We start from the raw sequence: 19,523 nt of genomic DNA on the forward strand, positions 1-19,523 counted from the left end.
AAATTTTTATAGTTTTGCATCTTTTACACATATTACAGTAACTGATACAAGAAATTAAAGAAAAAATTTTCAGCTTTTCTTTCAGTTACGAATATTTTGTGAGTGACCTTTACATTACGCTATCCTCTTTTGTTGCTTTTTTTACACCTACACTTTGTTCAAAGTATCAATACATATTTTGTACAGCAGAGGTTTATTATGCTGCTAAAATGAGTTCATTGAGTTCTTGCAGTTTTTGCAACATCGTTGAGAAATAATACCAATGCGTTGGTTAATAACAATGATGTCTTTTATGTAACCCCATTAAAATCACATTGTTAATATCCGAGGATTTCGGTGGCCATGTAATTATAGATCAGTCAGCTATCGCTTATACACCTTAAACACTGTTTATAACCTGTCGATGCTGTTAACACTGAAAGAAAATAATACTGCCAGCAGAGTACAGTGGGTTATAATAGATCTATCATTGAAGAATGGCAATCTTTAATGATAAAATCAAAAGTAAAATTTCTTACTTTAGCAACCATTTTGGTTTTTAAATTTTACAATGTGTTTTTTTGGCAAACAATAGCTTATTGTCATGAGAAAACATCATGACTGCAAAAAAAAATTTTCAATGATAATTATCCACTTGATCTACCACTTGTTGAATTTTATTGGCGCTAACTATAGGAAAAGTGATCGTGCTACAAGCGTGTTAAAGAAAGCACTTGTACAGCAATGGCAACCATTGAAAGCATTAAAGTATCAAATGTGCGGAATTAGAAGCTTGGCATGTAACAGAAGGATCACATAACAAATATTTGTTATGAACAAAAAAAAGAATATTTACTGTATTTTTCTTTAATTTTATGAATTTATTCCAATATGTGTAATAATAGAGTCGTAGTTTCTCAGGCGATAGAACGCCCGCCTCCCAATGAGTAACCATGAGAGGTTCTCGTGGTTTTCCTCTCCATGTAACGCAAAAGCTGGTTAGTACATTCAAAAAGTCTTTTATGTAGAAAATTTCTCCCTACACTAGATCCAAGAGTTCCCTTGTTTTCTGGATTGGGTTCAAAATTACAAGGCCAGGGCGTTTAACATTAGTGGACGTAAACCCAAAATTGGGTTGGCTGCTCAACGACGGCTATAAAATAATGTATGCAATAGAGCCGTGGGGGCACAGGGGATAGAGCGTTTGCCTTCCAATGAGGTAAACCGGGTTCATATCCCAGCGAAAGGTTATCAAAACGAATTCCGCAACCTGATCGCACCTACCACAGTGCTGACGTAAAATATCCTCAGTGGTAGACGGATCATTGGTTGGACTCCGCTTTGCCGTCAGACAAACTGTGGGAGGTTTTCGTGGTTTTCCTCTCCCTGAAACGCAAATGCAGATAAGTTCCATCAAAAAATTATCCACGAAAGCAAATTTTTTCCAATACTTGATCCAGGAGTTCCTTTGTCTTCGGGATTGGGTTGAAAATGACAAGTCTACTTAGTTGAACATTAGTAGCCGTAAACCCTAAATTGGGTCGGCTGTTCAAAGACGGTTATAAAATAAAATGAGTGTAATAGTTTCGAAAGTTCAAATATTTAAAATCCGGTTAATCAAAAGTAGTAACCTTCTGTATTTATTGACTGGATGATCCACGTAAAAACCAATTATTTCAGTAATATGCTTGCAAAATAAAAATAAATTTTTTTTTTTTTATTATTTATTGGGGATGCATGTCCTTAAGTAACATAAATTATAATTTTTAAAATGATTTAGAATTAAGTGATGCGTTAAATACTGCAAACATATATTCCTAAAAATTACTTTTCGAGCTCTGAAATGCAATGATATTCTTATAAAATGTATTGTCTCTCAAAAATATCAGATTTACAAAGTTAGAAAGAAGATAGAAATGCATACATATACAATAAAATATAGAGTAATACACAAAGCAAAGTAATAAAGAATGAAATATTTGTTTCCGCATCTTAAGTTCAAGTTAGAACTTCGAACACAGCAGCTAATTCATCATACTTTAGCTATTAGTATAATATTCTATTTCTATGTTTTCAGTTTATACTTTTCTTCCCTCATTATTTTTTTTATTTTTACTTCCCTCAAATATTTTATATCAAACGAAATATAATTTATTTACATATTTTTTGAAAAAATAATGTGTTTGAATAATCCCCATAAAGTATTGATAAATAAACTAAAATTTAAAATATGAAAATTTTCTGTGTTTACATCAGAGTTGATGTCGGGAAATCACATTTAACAAACAAAAAAAAATATGAACTTACAGCCAAGCGCTTTCCATATTGATGTAATTTTAGAATGCAATAAGAAATGTCAGGATATTTTTATTTGCACTGAAATTATAATCACACCATCCGTCAAAGAACGTATGCAGACATTTATTAGATGCGATCTTTTTATGCGAGATTCAAGCTAAGCGTTGTTGACAACAGAGCAAATCCTATTTATTGCGTCGACACGCATATTTCTTGAATAATTGATGAAATATGAAATATGCGTTTTAAAATCATATAGAATGATCCGTTTTAAAACGAAAATTTTGCCTTAAACGTGAAGGTACACGGAATATTTTATTAAAATTACTTTAAGGACATTTTCGGTAATAACATTTTTAGGTAATGTCACTTTAGGCAGTAACTATCTATTAGGTAAAGACATATATGGTAAAAAAAACTATAAATCTGGTTAATAAAAGCAAAATATTCGGTAATTAAACAATTCATTTAGTAATTTTTCCGTTTAAATGGTATTTGTTTACCAGAAATTCTGGTTTTCAAAATCATATCTCTTCCTACCAGACATTTTGTAAGAAAATGAAAAACTTAAAAGTATATTTAACCAAATAAATTGGATTTTAAGCCATTCTCAAAGGTATCATGATAAAATTACTAAATTTTATCCTTTTTACCAAATTATATCACATATTATAAAAACCATAGCTTATTGTTAATCTAACCAAAATCATGACCAAAGAGCATCAGTAAAAATTACCGAACTTTTTAGTGTTTCCAGGAAGTCAGAAATATGGTAAATTTTACCATATCCAGGTAGTTTAGATCATACTTTTTCATTACATTAATGAAAATTCAACTTGTGTGATTCGTATTTTTGTGTTTAATACATTCTAAAAGAAAATACAAGTGTTAATATTCTCAGTGATGTCAGAGTGTAATAATTATTTTTTCATCATAGAAATTGTTACCTGTCCATTTTTACTAGTTGTCGTGTTGTTATAAAAAAGAATAACCACAACAGATGTTTTATTTAAGAGCAATACAATGAATCCAAATGTTATTATTCGATTTGATTTACGATGCATAAAAATGTTTTTATGTCATCATAAAATGTAAGTATTTTGTGCAGATATTCTCTTTATGTCCTACGGACAGGATGCTTCCATATAAAAAAGAAAAATGTGATAGCATCTGCTGATGAGACAAAAAATGAAAAAAAAAAACATTAGAGCTACTCGTTTTTAACGAGAAGATAAACTTTTACTAATGCTATATAACTATCCAAGGATACGTGAATGTAATACAATGATACAATTGTACTTAATAGTAATTAAAAAATATTATAACATGTCTTTATTATTTTCTAATATGGCAAAAACAGCTAAACCAAGTTATCTTTAATAAATATAATGTTAAAGCCTTTCTTATGATTTCTGAAATCATTAAAAATAATAAATGTGAATAAAAATGAATATGATAAATAAATATGAATAAAATAATTCTAGAAAATAAATATGAAAAGAATTTGTTTATAATATTATTTTAGTTTTTTAATCATTACATACTTTCTCTTCTACAGATTGTTGCCATTTCTAAACTTTTCATGGCACAAAATTTCTAATATATCACTCTCTTTTTATAACCAATTCTGAGTTTACGACTATGAATGTTCAACTCCGTAGCCTTGTAATTTGGAACCCATCCTAGAACACTAGGAAACTCCTGGATCGAACAGTAGGACAAACTAGTCTTCGTGTAGGAGTTTTTGATGAAACTAACCCGCATTTGCGTTACGAGGAGAGAAAAATCACGAAAATCTCTCCCGGTTAACCGGACTGTACCCTCTTTATCTAACCTACTATCCGTCTACCATTGAGGATATTTTACGTCAGCACTGCAGTCGGTGCGACCCGGGAGCAGAATTTGTATTAACCAGCGCCACCGCTGGGATTCGAAGTTGGGTCACTTTATTGGGAAGCAAACGCTATATCCCCTGAACCACCGTGACCCTCAGATACTTTGATTAAAGGTTGTTGGCTTTTCTTACATTTTAATAACAAAAACTTTTAATGTGTCACTCTTTATCAATTGCAATACAATACTTTTATCACTCTAGCATTAGGCAAGCAATAATTTACTTTATCTGGTAAAAGATTGCTACTATTTCTTAAAATTTCGAAATAGGTCGCTGTTATTAAACTTTCATATGATAGCTGCATCTCTGTAACAGTAAACAAGCTGCTGTTTTTTTTTTTTTTTTTTTTTTTTTTTTTTTTACGTATAAACTGTAAACATCCAGTTTAGCACAGTTATATACAGAGGAAGAAAAGATTTTCTTAAACATAAGGTCATTTTTAGGAAAGTAATTTATTATCCAAGGGCAATATAAAACGGTAATATTAAAATAAAAGATGCATCGAATGCTAATATCAAACGCATAGCCTTCGCCTTTTAAACTTTCACACGGAAATACATAAAACTTGATTTTAATGAGAACCGCAGCGAATATATTTTCTGTAATGTTTTAACGAGTGCGAAATTATTTTTAATAAATTTACGCGTTTGTAAAATATGTGATTACGATTCAATAACTAAAATTAATACTTTAATTCATATGGTATTAATATTTGTAATTCAATTATCAGAAATCTATGGGACTTGACATATGACTTATTCCAAAAGCACGTAAGAAAACGCTATGCTGAGTGGAAAATCTTTAAAGTATACGACTAGTTTCTGTAACTTTTTCTTAAATATTAATACAAAATTAAAAAACAAAAAACTTTTATTTTATTTAAAAACTTCGAAGTTAGCAAAAAAAAAATATTTCATTTTCCATTTTTATGTAAAAATAGGGTACTTTTACGTATATACGGTAAACACTGTAAAAAATTCTATTGTCTAAAACAAAAATTTCTTTGGATATTTAGAAGACTCTCAACTATATTTCGAACTATTATCTTAAAAACAAGTGCATATACTAAGTTAAGGATCAATGTAGTTGAAAAAAGTAAATTTTCAAACATTTCCGCATTTGTTTTTGCGAAAAAAACTAAATTCTACTTTTTTCTCTTAGTCCGTTCAAAACATGAGTGATATAATAATAAACACTCACGAAAAATTGTATAGACAATTATTTTAAGAACATGAGATATCGTGTTTATGGTGGTGTAATCTGATTTTGAGATAAATGCATTTAAAATCTTAAAGCCATTAGTCCATCCACTGTTATCACCTATCACAAAAACTGCATAACTTTGTAAATATTGCAGTACAAACAAAAGTATTTTTAGGAAGCTAAGAGTCAAGGGATTCTAAATTTAAAATAAACTCAAATTTCGAAAATTTTGCCTAAAATTATGTTTTTGTACTAGTCAGATACCTTAATGACAAATTCTCTATCAAAAACATTTAAAAAGAAAATTATGGAAAACTATGATGTTTTCACAAATTGATTTTTTTCCAAATATCAAATTAGGACAGTAATACTTCTGTCCATAATAAAAACTAATCTTACTATAATTTGTTTGAATAAAATTATATAATTCTAATTATTAATTATATTAGTATTATATTTTATTATGAAAGCAAGTTTTTTTTTCTTTTTGGTAAATATTTGATTTAATCAAAATATTTTATGTACATAAAAAATAAGATTTTTAAATGAATACAATAAAATAAGATTTCTTCAAGTTTTAGGTAATAAATTTCTTACACATAAAAAATTAAGGATAATTTTTCTTAATTAAATTTTTTCCACAGAATAATTTCCGCAAACATTTAAATGTGTTAATTTAAATTAAAAATCCATTGAACGCTCTATTCTCTGAACCCCCGCAGCTCTGTTTGTTTACATAATTATTTCTTTTTAGCCCTCCTTTGATTCCTCTTTTCATTGTTGTCTAATGGAGGAGATTAATCCGACCATTCACACGCCACTGCACGCCCCTGATTCATTGGAAAAATATTGTTTTCTCTTGAAACAGGAGTTAATTTAAATGTAAAATGAATTAAGTTGTGGTGGAAGCAACGTTTCGTGGTCAATTCATTCCAATCAAAATTCAAATGCAATTATAACTTTGTATATTCAAGTCTTACAACACCCCATTATGAATGCATCTGTACTTTTCACATTCCCTAGGCAGTGAAAGCTTATCAAAAAGATCCTCATCCAGATAGTCAGAATCGAGCGTTGAGTTAGGAGGACGCGAACAATAAAATATTTTATTATTTGCTCATAAGTTGCTTGTTATAAGTCATAAGTTGCTTATGACTTATAAACCGCTCTCATAAGTTACTTAACATTTAATAATTGTAAGACGGTTAATAAGTAAAACGTTGTTATATATATATATAGCACAGTACATTATTTTTTTTTCTTTGAGTGCTCCTCACACTATTGTATCGATATATTTTGCTTTGGCTATATTGATCCAATATTAGAAAGCACTCCTTTTTGTCTTTTTGTGGATATAATCGTGTGAGCTGATAAAAAGATTATATCTTTTTTTTCTTTGGATTTTTATTATTTTTTTCTCTTTCCCTTTTTTCATAGTTCTGTAATTTCTTCCATGTTTTCGCTACATTTTGAACTTTCGAACTTTTTTATTATAAAACTATCAAAAGATAGTTTTATAATAAAAGGGCACCCCATTTTGATATAAGAGTTAGATGTAAATAATAATCGAAATCAAAAATGTTATAAAAGTAAAAAATTTCTAAGAAAGATAAAGATGGCAAATAAATATTTCAGATAAATGTCATTTTCAAAAGCAAAAAAATATAACAAAATGTATGAAAAAATGTATGCAAGTAAAAAATAACTTCATAACTTTTATTAATTTTATGCTGACGATAACCTAAGAAACCTGGATCTTCTTTGTCAATTTACGAACCATACCATGTGATTTAGTATCCAACGGGATAGCACCGACTACAATGATTTTTCATTGTATCGGTCTAAGAACATAATGTTTTTATGTTCTAAGAATATGAATTTTGAAAACTGCATTTTCGTTAATTGATTGCTTCCTTAGAAGCTAATATTTATAAAAACACAATTTGTTTTTACGTTAATTGCAAATGCATTTCAAATTAGGCTTATGATTAATATAAAAAATGTCCGCTGCAACTAACTTCAATTGCAACTATAAATTAAAAATTATCTATCCTTATCATGAGGAAAATAAAGAAAATTGTTCAATCACAATTCAGATTTTTTTTAACTGAATTCTTAGAATTATTAGAAGAGGTAATTAACATAATTGCGTGCGCTCATTTTTTGAAAGAAAATGCAAACACTCATATTTATTTCCGTTTCGACTTATATTCTGACAAATTTATTTAAAAATTAAAATGAAATAATACATTTTGGGTTTTAAAAATCTTGCTTTGGTAAATGTTTTTTATCGAATTTGTGATTAAGAAAAATAAATCCTTTAAATAGAACTTGCACACAAAAAACAATAGCAAAAATTAAGAAAAAATAAAGGACGAAAATCATTGTTAATGATTAACTGGGGACAAGAAGGCTAAATTTCCTATCAATTAGACTTTTATTTTTATTTTTTGAAATTTGAGCATAAAAAGTTCTTTATAAAGAAACGTAAAAACTAAGGAATGAAACTGTAATTCTATTTTATATATATATATATATATATATATATATATATATATATATATATATATATATATATATATATATATATATATATATATATATATATATATATATATATATATATATATATATATATATATATATATATATATATATATATATATATATATATATATATATATATATATATATATATATATATATATATATATATATATATATATATATATATATATATATATATATATATATATATATATATATATATATATATATATATATATATATATATATATATATATATATATATATATATATATATATATATATATGATGTTGGATCATGAATAAAAAAAACTAATGAAAAGAATATTATTTTACGTGTAACTTTATATATATATTAAAGTTCCACGTAAAATAATATTCTAGAAATTTTCTTATTCGTGCTTTATAGCTTTAAAACTAGTTAAAGTTAAATTTGTAGTTTTTTTCCGTATTATGAAAAGTTTTTAAGAAGAAACTTCTTCAAATGTCATTAACAAATCACGCTAACTTACTTAAAATATACAAACGAAAGGCCTGACACTGTATAAAAATGGTCAAAACTTTTTCCAAAAGCGACAAATTTAGAACAAGTTCGTCATTAGTATTGTTTCCAGGTAGGTTTTTACAAGTTCATTCAATTTTTTTTTCATGACAGCGCAATTTAAAGTATATCTCATTGACTTCATCGAAATCGTGGGGTTTTTTCCTGCCCTAAAACTCTTTTGAGAACGTCTCCTGAACAATTTGCAAATCTAGCTTATTATTGTATTGGTCAAAGTCCTTCATATATATATGTATGTGAAAGTTAGTGAATACAGAATTGTCTGTGTAATATTTCGAAACGAAAGTAAACTATTAGAAAAAATAAAACAGAAAAACTGCTGCAGCCGGGAGAGGCGAATCTGGACAGTTTAAATTCCCAAGTGCTATGGAAAGTGGAGAGAAACTTACGTCTTTAACCGAAATGATGTTCATATGAATGAAACAGGACAAATTTTTAATTTCGATAATGCTAAAAATCTGTTTACGCTTGTTGCATTAACTCATATATGCTGTAATTCTACATGAATGACAATTTTTTTTTGTTTAGTTTTCCTCATTAACGTCTGATGAGTCTGCAGAATAAGTGCCTTTTTTTAAGCACTCGAAACATTTTGTCGTTTTCTACACTTATAATATTTGAAGCGTAAAAAGTTTTTGTACAATCAAGTAAATTCTATGTACGTCTGTAAAACATGTAATTCTGTACAAAGTTTAAATTTCCAGATAAAGTAAAAAGTTCTAGATAATCAATTTTAATTTGAATTCAACCGCTTCTGAAAAGAAAAATTTTTAGAAATTGTTCAGATGCGCGTAATTGATTGTTAAAGACTATTCAATATTCCGAAACTAGATTGCTTCGATATTTTTTCTGGTTTTTGGTATTATATATAAATCTACAATGACTTTCGACCTTACCAGCTTCGTTAAGGAAAGAGAAAAAAAAGATTTCAGGAAATACAATCTAAAGAAGATAAATAATCTAGATTTTTTTTCTTTAAATACAACTATTGAAATTCTGAACAGAACTATATTAACTGTATGAAAACATTCCGCAAGAATTGCGAGTAACAATTCCGGTAGTTGCCTTGTCAGATAATTATTTAAGAAATGATGACACAGGGGAAGAATTTTTTTTCTGTTCCATGAGAGTTTTAAATAGATACTGTGTACTTTCGTGTCACTAATTTCAAGTCTGCAATCGTTTCTCTCTCCAAGCTACAGTTTTTCTTAAAGAATATTTTTAGTCTATTTTTTGTCGAAATATTACTTTAAAAACTAAATAACAGGAGGTTGTGTAAACCTTGCAGCAAGCTTCTAAGGGAGTTAGGGCACATCATGAGGATCAAAATTGCATGAGAACCGATGCCCAAGAATGTCATCGTACGCTGCTAGGGACTCTTCCCTATTATGAACTTCGTGTACTTCTGAACAGGTCACAGTAGGAAAGCACAACTATTTATGTATGACGGCATTTCCGTGAACAGGTTCCTATGCAATTTTAATCTTGATGATGTGCCTTAACTCCATGAGAAGCTTGTTGTAACATTTACGCAACACCCAGTTATCTATAAAATTTTTAAACTTATATGTATTTAAAAATTATTCATTGGGTGGAAAGAAATATTTTGCTCTATTTCGCAGTCAGTAAAATTCGATAAGTTTCTTTTTTTTAAAGTAATTTTAAAATTGTTTTTTTGCGTGCTTATCTATATTTAACTACTGTGATATTACAAAAATTTTATTTTACTTGCTTGATGTATAAAATATGAACAATAAATTGTCCGTAATACATGGCAGTAAACTTACCATTAATCTACTATAAATTACTTTCCCTATAAGCCATTATGTAAAATTAATTGAGTTTTTCAGTTCACTGTTCTATAAAGCTATGGCGAATTTCGATTATTCAATCATGAGCCGAAACATAAAAATGTCACTGTAACTTTAACTAGAATTCGCAAAAGTTTCTAAAAGTTTGAGTTCCAAGGTAAAATGATGATGAAAGCATCGAATGCGTTCAGCGTCGAACCATTAAATTTTTTTTAAATATTTTGGGCCATAAAGTAATTTATCTTAATCGTTAAACTTATTTCATCGGTTGAATCCTGGTGATGGCTGATTAATTCGAATTTTGATCGATTTCCACTGATTACATCTCTTACGTAAAATACTCCAGCGGTAGGAAGATCATGGGTTAGAATCCCCTCTCAGTCGGACTAACCTTAGAAATTTTTCGTGGATTTCTTTTTCTTTATGTAACACAAATTCGGGTTACTTCCATCAAAAGTCCATCTCGAAGGCTAGTTTGTTGTTTGTCTTAGAGCGTGATCCAGATGTTTCCTTGTCGCCTGGGTCAGGTTCAAAATGACAAGGCTTCAAAAATGAACATTGATAGTCGGAAACGTAAATGCGAGTCGATTGTTCAACGCCGATTACAAACTAAAATATGAACAAACTTTACGTTGGATTGCTAACTTAAATACGAGGGTTGCTATTTATATTTTTGGCCTTGGCAACAGTAAGTGTTGCAAGGCGACCGCAGACGATTTTAATCGAAAGTTTGATATTTTTAAACATAAATTCAGCAGACGATTTACCATTATAGCTTCATTTGTGTTGTTGACAGTAAATTGAAAAGTTCTTCTCTTTCAAAAAATGGAATTGAATCGTGAACATTTTCGTGCCATTATTTTTCATAACTTTCGACGTGGATTGTCAAGACAAGAGTGCTTCGATGAACTTAATTCTTTATTCAGCGATAAAGCGTCATCCTACAGCTCTGTAAGAAATTGGTATAACGAATTTAATCGTGGTCGATGTTCGATCCAGGACGAATCCCGTGCAGGTCGTCCAAAATCCGTTGTTGTGCCAGAAAAGATCGATGCTGTGCGTGAACTGATAAAGCAAGATCGTCATATGACATACCGTGAGATATAGGCGTCTTTGGACATTAGTGTGTCTAGCATCAATAAAATATTGCATGAACATTTGAGCGTAAAACAAATTTGTTCGCGTTGGATCCCGCATAATCTGACAAACGCTCAAAAAAAGGCTCGTGTCGATTGGTGCAAGGAAATGTTGGAAAAATGCGTTCAAGGTACAGCAAAGGCTGTGTATAACATCTACACAGGTGACGAATCATGGATCTATGCATATGAGCCGGAAACAAAATAGCAATCAACTGTATGGGTCTTCCAAGACGAGGCAAAACCAACAAAAGTTGTTCGAGGAAGAAGCACATCGAAACAAATGATTGCCTGTTGCTTCGGCATTAACGGTCATGTGGCAACAGTGGCGTTAGAGCAACGCAGGACGGTCAATTCTGAATGGTACACGGCCATTTGTTTGCCAGAAGTCAGCGGAAAAATTCGAAAAAAGCAGAAGAACAGGCGAATCATTCTTCATCATGACAATGCGAGCTCTCACACATCGACTCAAACAAAGGCATTTCTGACGGAGCGAAAGATCGAACTGATGGGTCATCCGCCGTACAGCCCTGATTTGGCACCCAATGACTTCTTCTTATTCCCACACATCAAAAATAAATTACGTGGACAACGATTTTCGACCCCCAAAGAAGCGGTTGATGCATTCAAAACGCATGTTTTGGAGTTACCTCAATCGGACTGGAAAAAGTGCTTTGAAAATTGATTCAAACGCATGCAAAAGTGTATTGATCATCATGGAAAATATTTTGAAAAGCAATAAAACCAATTTCGATCCTACATATTTGTTTTTTCATTATTAGGCCGGAAATATAAATAGCAACCCTCGTATGAACAAAGAATTTTAAATTCAAATAACTAACTTAAATCTGAACAGAATCATAGATTCGTTAACTAACTTAGCTGCCAATGACTATGAATTTTATTGTTAACAGAAATATAAGTTCTGTTACCAACTTGAGTATAATCAAAATAATAAATTTTTTTACAAATCTAATTTTCAACGGCCTATTAATATCATCAATTTAAACAAAAACAGTATTATAAATTGCCTTACTAACTTAACTTTCGATGAATTATAAAGTTAGTTATTAAAATATGAATGGACTATGCATTTTTTTAAAATACTTAAGAACGGACTTAAAATTTTATTATTAACATAAGAATGAACTATAAATTGGTTTATTAACATAACTATGATCGTATTAAAAATTTGGTGAATAACTTAAATATGAACTAAATTATAAACTTGTTAATTAAACACTCAAGGGATTATAAATTTATTACTTACCTATACAAACGAGCTATAAATTTATTTAATATCTTATATATGAACGGAACTTTACATCTAATAAATAACATTATAAACTTAACATTATAAACTAATTATAAATATAATTACTAATTTAAATATGTTGTTACAAACATAAATATTATAACTAACTACAAATCTTTATTACAAGTTCTAAAACCTGTAGAGTATATATATTTCATTAGTGCAATTTATTGAAGAAAAGTGCATAAAATTCATCTCTAAATGGAAATAACATTTCTTTCTCTAATTTAATAAGAAATTATTTAGAATACAAAACGCAAAATCAATTTTTCTGTAGTACTGCAATCTTCTTCAAAAAGTATAATAAGAAATACGCCAAATCCCACTCTAATCAGCCAATTCAAAGCATCGTCTTCCACTTATTAACCGATGCATGAAATTTCATTTCTTGTATTTCAAAACCTTCAACCAGCAACAGATATTCATTAATTTCGCTCTTAATCATTGAAAAATAAGAACTTGAAGAGAGCAGCAATAAAATAAGAAAAAAAAAAGCATTATATGCTATCTAGTTTAAATTGGCTATCGGGCTGAACATGTGTAAATAGTTCTTTTTCTTTGATTATTATGAAAGATAAGGAAAATAAAGAGTCGGATTTTCTTCACAGTTAGTTGATTTTTGCACGTTTCATGTTAATAATCAGATTATTATCACATTCGGAAACTCTATAAAATAAAAATTAGGGAATTTTTAAGATAATTGGTAGACTTTTTAACGTTCGTGATGATTAGTATGGAACCGTGATTATATAATAATTGTGTGTAAACTATTTGCGAGTCTAAAAAGATTTATTTTAGTTGTCTGTATAAGTGATGATTTTTTACGATTTTTTTGGATTAAAAGTTTTTTTTTCTTTTAAATATAAAATACCGCTGATAAAAATTTATTCGGACGTATATAAAAATGATAAATATGTTACTATTAATTGAGCAAAAAAAAATATATTGTCAATTTGCTGTTTTCTTAACATCTAAAAACCCAAAAAATGAAGGAAAAAATCTTTTAATAACTCAGATCTCATTTTCATTTATTTATATTACTTTGTTTTCTTTCATTGTATTTTATTTATTTATGTTTTATTTTATTTTAATTTTATTTATTTTTTATTTTTAATTTATGTTATTACACTTAATTTTTTTTATGATCTTCGTTATTTCATATTTCGGCCCTTGAAGTTCAACTCCTCAATCATATTTTAGTTTATAACCGTCGTTGAACAGCATCCCTAATTTCGGGCTTACAACTACTGATGTTCAATTCCGTAGTCTTGTAATTTTGAACCCAATCCAGAAGACAATAGAACTCCTGGACTGAGTATTGAGAGAAATTTGCCTTCGTGGAGGACTTTTTTTGTTGGAACTAACCCGCATTTGCGTTAGATGTAGAGGAAAACCTCCCACGGCTTGCCTGACGGCAAGGGGACTCTAACACATGATCCATCTACCACTGAGAATATTTTACGTTAGCACTGTGGTCAGTGTGAGCCAGGTGCGGAATTCGCATCGACCAGCCATTGCAAGTTTCGATATCAGTTCACCTCATTGGAAGGCGAGCGCTCTATTCCCTGAGCCACCACGACTCACTCAAGCCTATAACGTGAATCCAAATTTGATGATAAGAAGAGTCAATATTGATTCGACCTCCTGCAAAATATTTTGAGTAATACTCACCAGCATTCACGCTATATAGAGAAGAAAATTAAAAAAACTTTTCAAGGTTAAACTGACAGTTATGGGTAAAATTTGCTATTAATACTTCAACAAAATGATCCTCCACACCGTCAAATTTTATAGTATATTCTCTGTTTAACACTTGTCTAAAAATAAACGTTACATTTATGAAATGTCGAGTACCTAAATATCGGAGGGCAATATAAGTGTCATTAACCCATTGACTCGTCACCTTTATATGGCCAGAATGTTTTTATGAATGTGTTGATAGCTTTTAATTTAAATACGGTATCACATTAATAAAAGTGAATAAAATATTGATGCTATTATGAGACTGTTTCGTAAGTATTAAATGTTGATTAAAAATACATACAGACCGCAGAAAATGCGTCAATATTCAATTAGAAGGAATGAGTTAGAATTTGAGATTTAACTGCCTTTGTTTTAATTTCAATAAATCAGATAACGGCATTTTATTGTACAACTCGATAACTTCACAAGAAAATAGTTTCTATATAATTTATATAAATGGTCCACCAGTTAATTGTAAATACTCTGATCAACACCCTCTAGAAGAGAGAAGATCACAGCATGGTTTAATTTAGTAGTGAGACGTAACGAACATAAACTGCGCAGTGGAGGAAAAATTTGAAAGATGTCACTAAGTTCGGGCTACTAAGCTGCGCAGCAAGGAAAAATACGCAGAATATCATTACGTTTGAACTACTAAACGATCTAATTTCTTGTTTATGGTAACACGTGCTGAGGCCTTCTCTGTTATAGGAGGTATTGCTCAGAGCGGATCACTAATGGCAAATAAAAGTAGGTGTATAATGTGCCCAGGAATTCGATTATAACAAAATGGGCAACAGTTAAAATGGATCACCTGCTATCAATAAATATGAAATAATGGAGATGGCCCAACGAAGCTGTCGGCACAATGCTATCAAATTTCCTCCAAAGACTTGAGTAAATATTATTTCAAAATTTTGATGATAATAAAAACACAATGTGTGAGAAACCGATGAAATACTAACATCCAATTAATCCGAATAAATCTTTTACAAACTTAACCTATTCCCAACCTATACTGTAAAAAATTCCAGATCGAATTACGATATAAAGTACCGCAACTTCGGTTGCATCAGCCGCGAAATCTATTTTTACTGTATAATATTATATCCTAATTTTTACAGTAATATTTATGTAATTGCAGTGCTTCAGTGATTTTACGGAAATTATTACTGTAAAAATTGCGGTATATCAGATCTTTTCTTCCTCTACATCAGTGTTTCCCGAACTTATGAATTCTGTGTACCCTTTCTAAATTTTTGTAACGCTGTGTACCACTAATTAAAAAATTAATGTATTTTTTACTGTAAAAAAATTGCACAAAAGTTAAAAATCACAACTGGCTATTGACACCACTAATTATTAACTGTTAGTTCTGAAAAAAATAGCCAATAGAAAAATACGTAATCGTAAATTTTCATGGCTAGCTTTGTTTTTAAATAAAAAGTTTTAAGAGTTTCGTTTGTTGTAAGATATTTCGCATAAGAACGCGTACCCCCGCTAAACTGTTCACGTACCCCCGGAGGTACGCGTACCACACTTTGGGAAACACTGCTCTACATGTTTCGGTAGCAATGGATTTCACTGTAAAAAGTACCAATATCTTGAGTGCCAGTAATTTTTGCGGTAATTTGATCCGGAATATTATGCTGCACAATATGTACCTTTTTGTATTGATGCAATGAGTACTTTTATAAGAAAGAAATTTGTATTACCCTTGCGCTTAAATAAGTGGATGCTTCATAGTGTTATCGATCAAATTTTTCTTCTTTTTTTGGGGGGAGGGGGCAACATTTTACATAGAAATAAAAATATTTATGTTATCAATATTTTTTTTGGAGTTGAATTTCTTGTATCTTCAAAAATAAATTCTAAGAAATAAGTGATCGAGTTACCATCCCCTACTTTTTCGAAAAGAAAAACATGCTCCCTTCAGTTTAAATATTCAGGAATTTGGCTCTCACATTTTCTTAAAACTTTTACATGATTCTAAATTTTCATTTTTTTTTTTTAATAATAAAAAAATTCTAAGTGTTAATGACTCAAGATAAACGATTTTCCTGCCAAAACTACTTTATTATTTGCAGAGCACAAAAAAAAAAATTATTCGATTATATTTTATTTTTCAGATTGCGACTGCCTCTCATTTTTCCTTTAACTCGATTTTTTTTTTTTTTGATCTTTTAAAGCAAGAAAAAAAAACCAGGAGCTGATATCTTGCCCCTTCCTTTGCAAAACACGCACAATGTCTTTCGCATTCTTCATGGAGAAGCTAAAGCTGTCCCTCTTGAAGTATGTGAACAGTGATTAAATGAAACGTTACCAAATTTACTTCAAGGATACAGTTAAAATGAGTTTTCAATATTGATGAAATGGGTTTATTTTTTAAATGTCTTCCAAATAAGACTATGATGTTTAAGGATGAAAACTGCTCAGGGGGTAAAATGAGCAAGGAACGTTTGACTGTCCTAGTTGAAGGAAATGCGTCTGGGACAGAGAAATTGCCCTTACTTGTCATCGGAAAATACCGAAATCCCCGATGTTTCAAGAATGTAAAAACGTATCCTTCGGATTACAAGTCTAACAAAAAGTTTTGGATGACATCAGTTTTATTTGAAGACAATGTAAGAAAATTGGATCGGAAATTCTTCGCTGAAAAAAGAAAAGTGATACTATTAATGGATAAATGCACAGCGCATAGTGATCTACCTAATTTGAAAGCAGTAAACTTGCAGTTTCTCCCGCCAAACACAAGAGCAAAGTTGCAGCCGATGGGCCAGGGTATCATAAAGTGCTTCTAACAGTCTTATCGTAAATGGCTTGTCAGAAAAATGATCTCAAATATTGTAAGCATTTAGAAGATTTGCAATTAATAAGCATTAATTAAATAATCCGACAATATTTTGAAAGTCCAAAACCGAAACTGACAGTAAGTCGAACTTCCGATATGTCGAAGTTTTTCGTCAGTCCTATCAGATTCGAGTTATCGCGAATTCACTGCATTATTAAATAAAATTTTAAGAAAAATATTTACTTAAAGTTATAGTTTCCATGGAATCCTCTTTAGAAAAACGCATTTTATAGTAGTGTGAAAACAGTTTTCAATTTGCTTGAAAAATTCTCGAGGTATGGCGAAATACTCAAAAATTAAAATTAACATTAAGGGGTCCAAACTTTGGATCGTTCTCCTGGACAAAATAAGGAGATCATATTTTCCAGATTGATGCTACTCCCTATATTTTGGGAGGTCAGAAATCTGAAGCTAAAGAAACTATGGTTTTCTGTCTAATTTCCTAACTTCAAATATCATTTACACTTATTAATTAGCATGTTTGAGGTCACCCCTTTGAACCATTAGGAATGAGTCCTAGAACGTGAAAATCGGATCATTAGATCAAAAGTTATTCAGAGTGGTTCGTTTTGTATTTTGAGCACTGTACATGATAGAGTACATTATTTTGATTAAAGCAAAAATTATTAAAGTGTATCTTTTTTTTCCGCACTGAATAAGGGGTTTTAAGTCCCCGGTGTTATATAAAATCACACCGAACAAAAACAAACCACGCACAAAAAAGGTAATATTTGAGCAACGTAACAATGAATAAATACAGTGATGAGGTAAAGAAATCTAACATATTTGGTAAATGACAAAAAACTGCCGAAATGACATTGTTCAACATGGCATTTATATTAATCGTATGTGTTAGCAATAAATTTCACACGAGTTAGAAAATAACGAAAGAAACATTTATTAATAGAAAATGTTTTCATACCTGAAAGAAATGATCGATGCTTCTGATATGTTGAGAGTTTCGTGCTCTGGAAAACAATGAAGCAATTGAATGAAATTAATGATAGAGCAAATAGAATCCTCTTCTATTGAATCTCGCCCCTTACTCATAGGGTCAAATTTTAAACACTTAAAACCGAGTGCAATTACGGTTGTCCTTGTAATATTTATTTCCATAAACATTTGCAAGCAGGGATCAAAATATGTATGAAAGAATCGTTAAAGAAAGTTTTCGACTTTATGTTAAATATAGTTGGGTTTTGTTTTTAATTTTTCATTCTTAAGGTTTAAATATATGAAAATACGCTCAAATTTCAAAAAGAAATCTGTTAAATTGAACTTTCAAATTTTGCGCAACCTAAATTGATGAGAGTGGATTTATGTAGCAAAATGGTGTCTTTTAATGTGCCTTTCCACAACAAGAAAAGTTAGAAATTGAAAATTAAAAATCGATTTTGAAAAACTATCCATTAATAAAAAAAATTACTCAAATATTGTGTTCTTCTTATTTAAAAATGTTGTTGTGGAATTAAATAAAATATTCTTTAGAAGCAGTGATCAAAATATGTATTAAGAAGTTTTCCAGAAGTATGTTGAATATAGATAGGTTTTTTTCCCCTCTTTAAGTTAAGGTAAATGAAAGTGCATTAAAATTTTTAAAAGATATGTTAAATTGAGCTTTCAAATTTTGTACAAGCTGCAATTTATTACAGTATTTATATTTAACAAAATGGTGTCTTAGCGTATGTTTTATCAAAAAGAATAGTTAAAAATTGAATAATAGAAAACGATTTCAAAAAGCTATTTATAGAATGGTCTTGTGTTCTTTTTCTCAGTTTGAACAAGCAAAATTTTTTCTATCCTTAAATATCACAAGACAACTTCATTTAAATTTTCAATGTGATATAGAATAAATATACTGTTCCAAATATTACAAGCTTCCCAAAAAAATGCCGTCGATTCCTTTATTTATTTATTTTGCTAGCCGTTCATTTAAACAAGCATTTTGATATTGACTTTTTTTATCGTTTTCATTTCATATCTTGTTTTACTTTTGTAATTGGATGCCTACAAGCAACGTCATCGTATGTAAATCGTGGTTTTTGTCGAATCTGAAGCCAATCAGGTTCGACGCACACTCGTGACGTCGCTTACGTCCTATTAAATCTGTTTTAAATCATATTATTAAGCATAACCGCTTCGCATTTTTTCGAGTTGCAAATACCCAATTGCAAGAGAGTTGAT

General features: G+C 29.8%; 1 pseudogene across 1 annotated transcript in view; it reads right to left on the reverse strand.

Moving 5' to 3' along the window:
- Positions 1–18,438, reverse strand: part of LOC107438784 (uncharacterized) — a 56,263-nt pseudogene extending 37,825 nt beyond the window's left edge. The window contains exon 1 of the transcript XR_015432673.1: positions 18,262–18,438. The product of XR_015432673.1 is annotated as an uncharacterized LOC107438784 (transcript). The remainder of the gene's footprint in view (positions 1–18,261) is intronic.
- Between the last annotated feature and the right edge of the window lie 1,085 nt (positions 18,439–19,523).

The sequence above is a fragment of the Parasteatoda tepidariorum genome, chromosome 3, assembly GCF_982258835.1.
Source record: "Parasteatoda tepidariorum strain Cologne lab strain chromosome 3, Ptep-v5.0, whole genome shotgun sequence".
NCBI classification, from domain to species: Eukaryota; Metazoa; Arthropoda; class Arachnida; order Araneae; family Theridiidae; genus Parasteatoda; species Parasteatoda tepidariorum.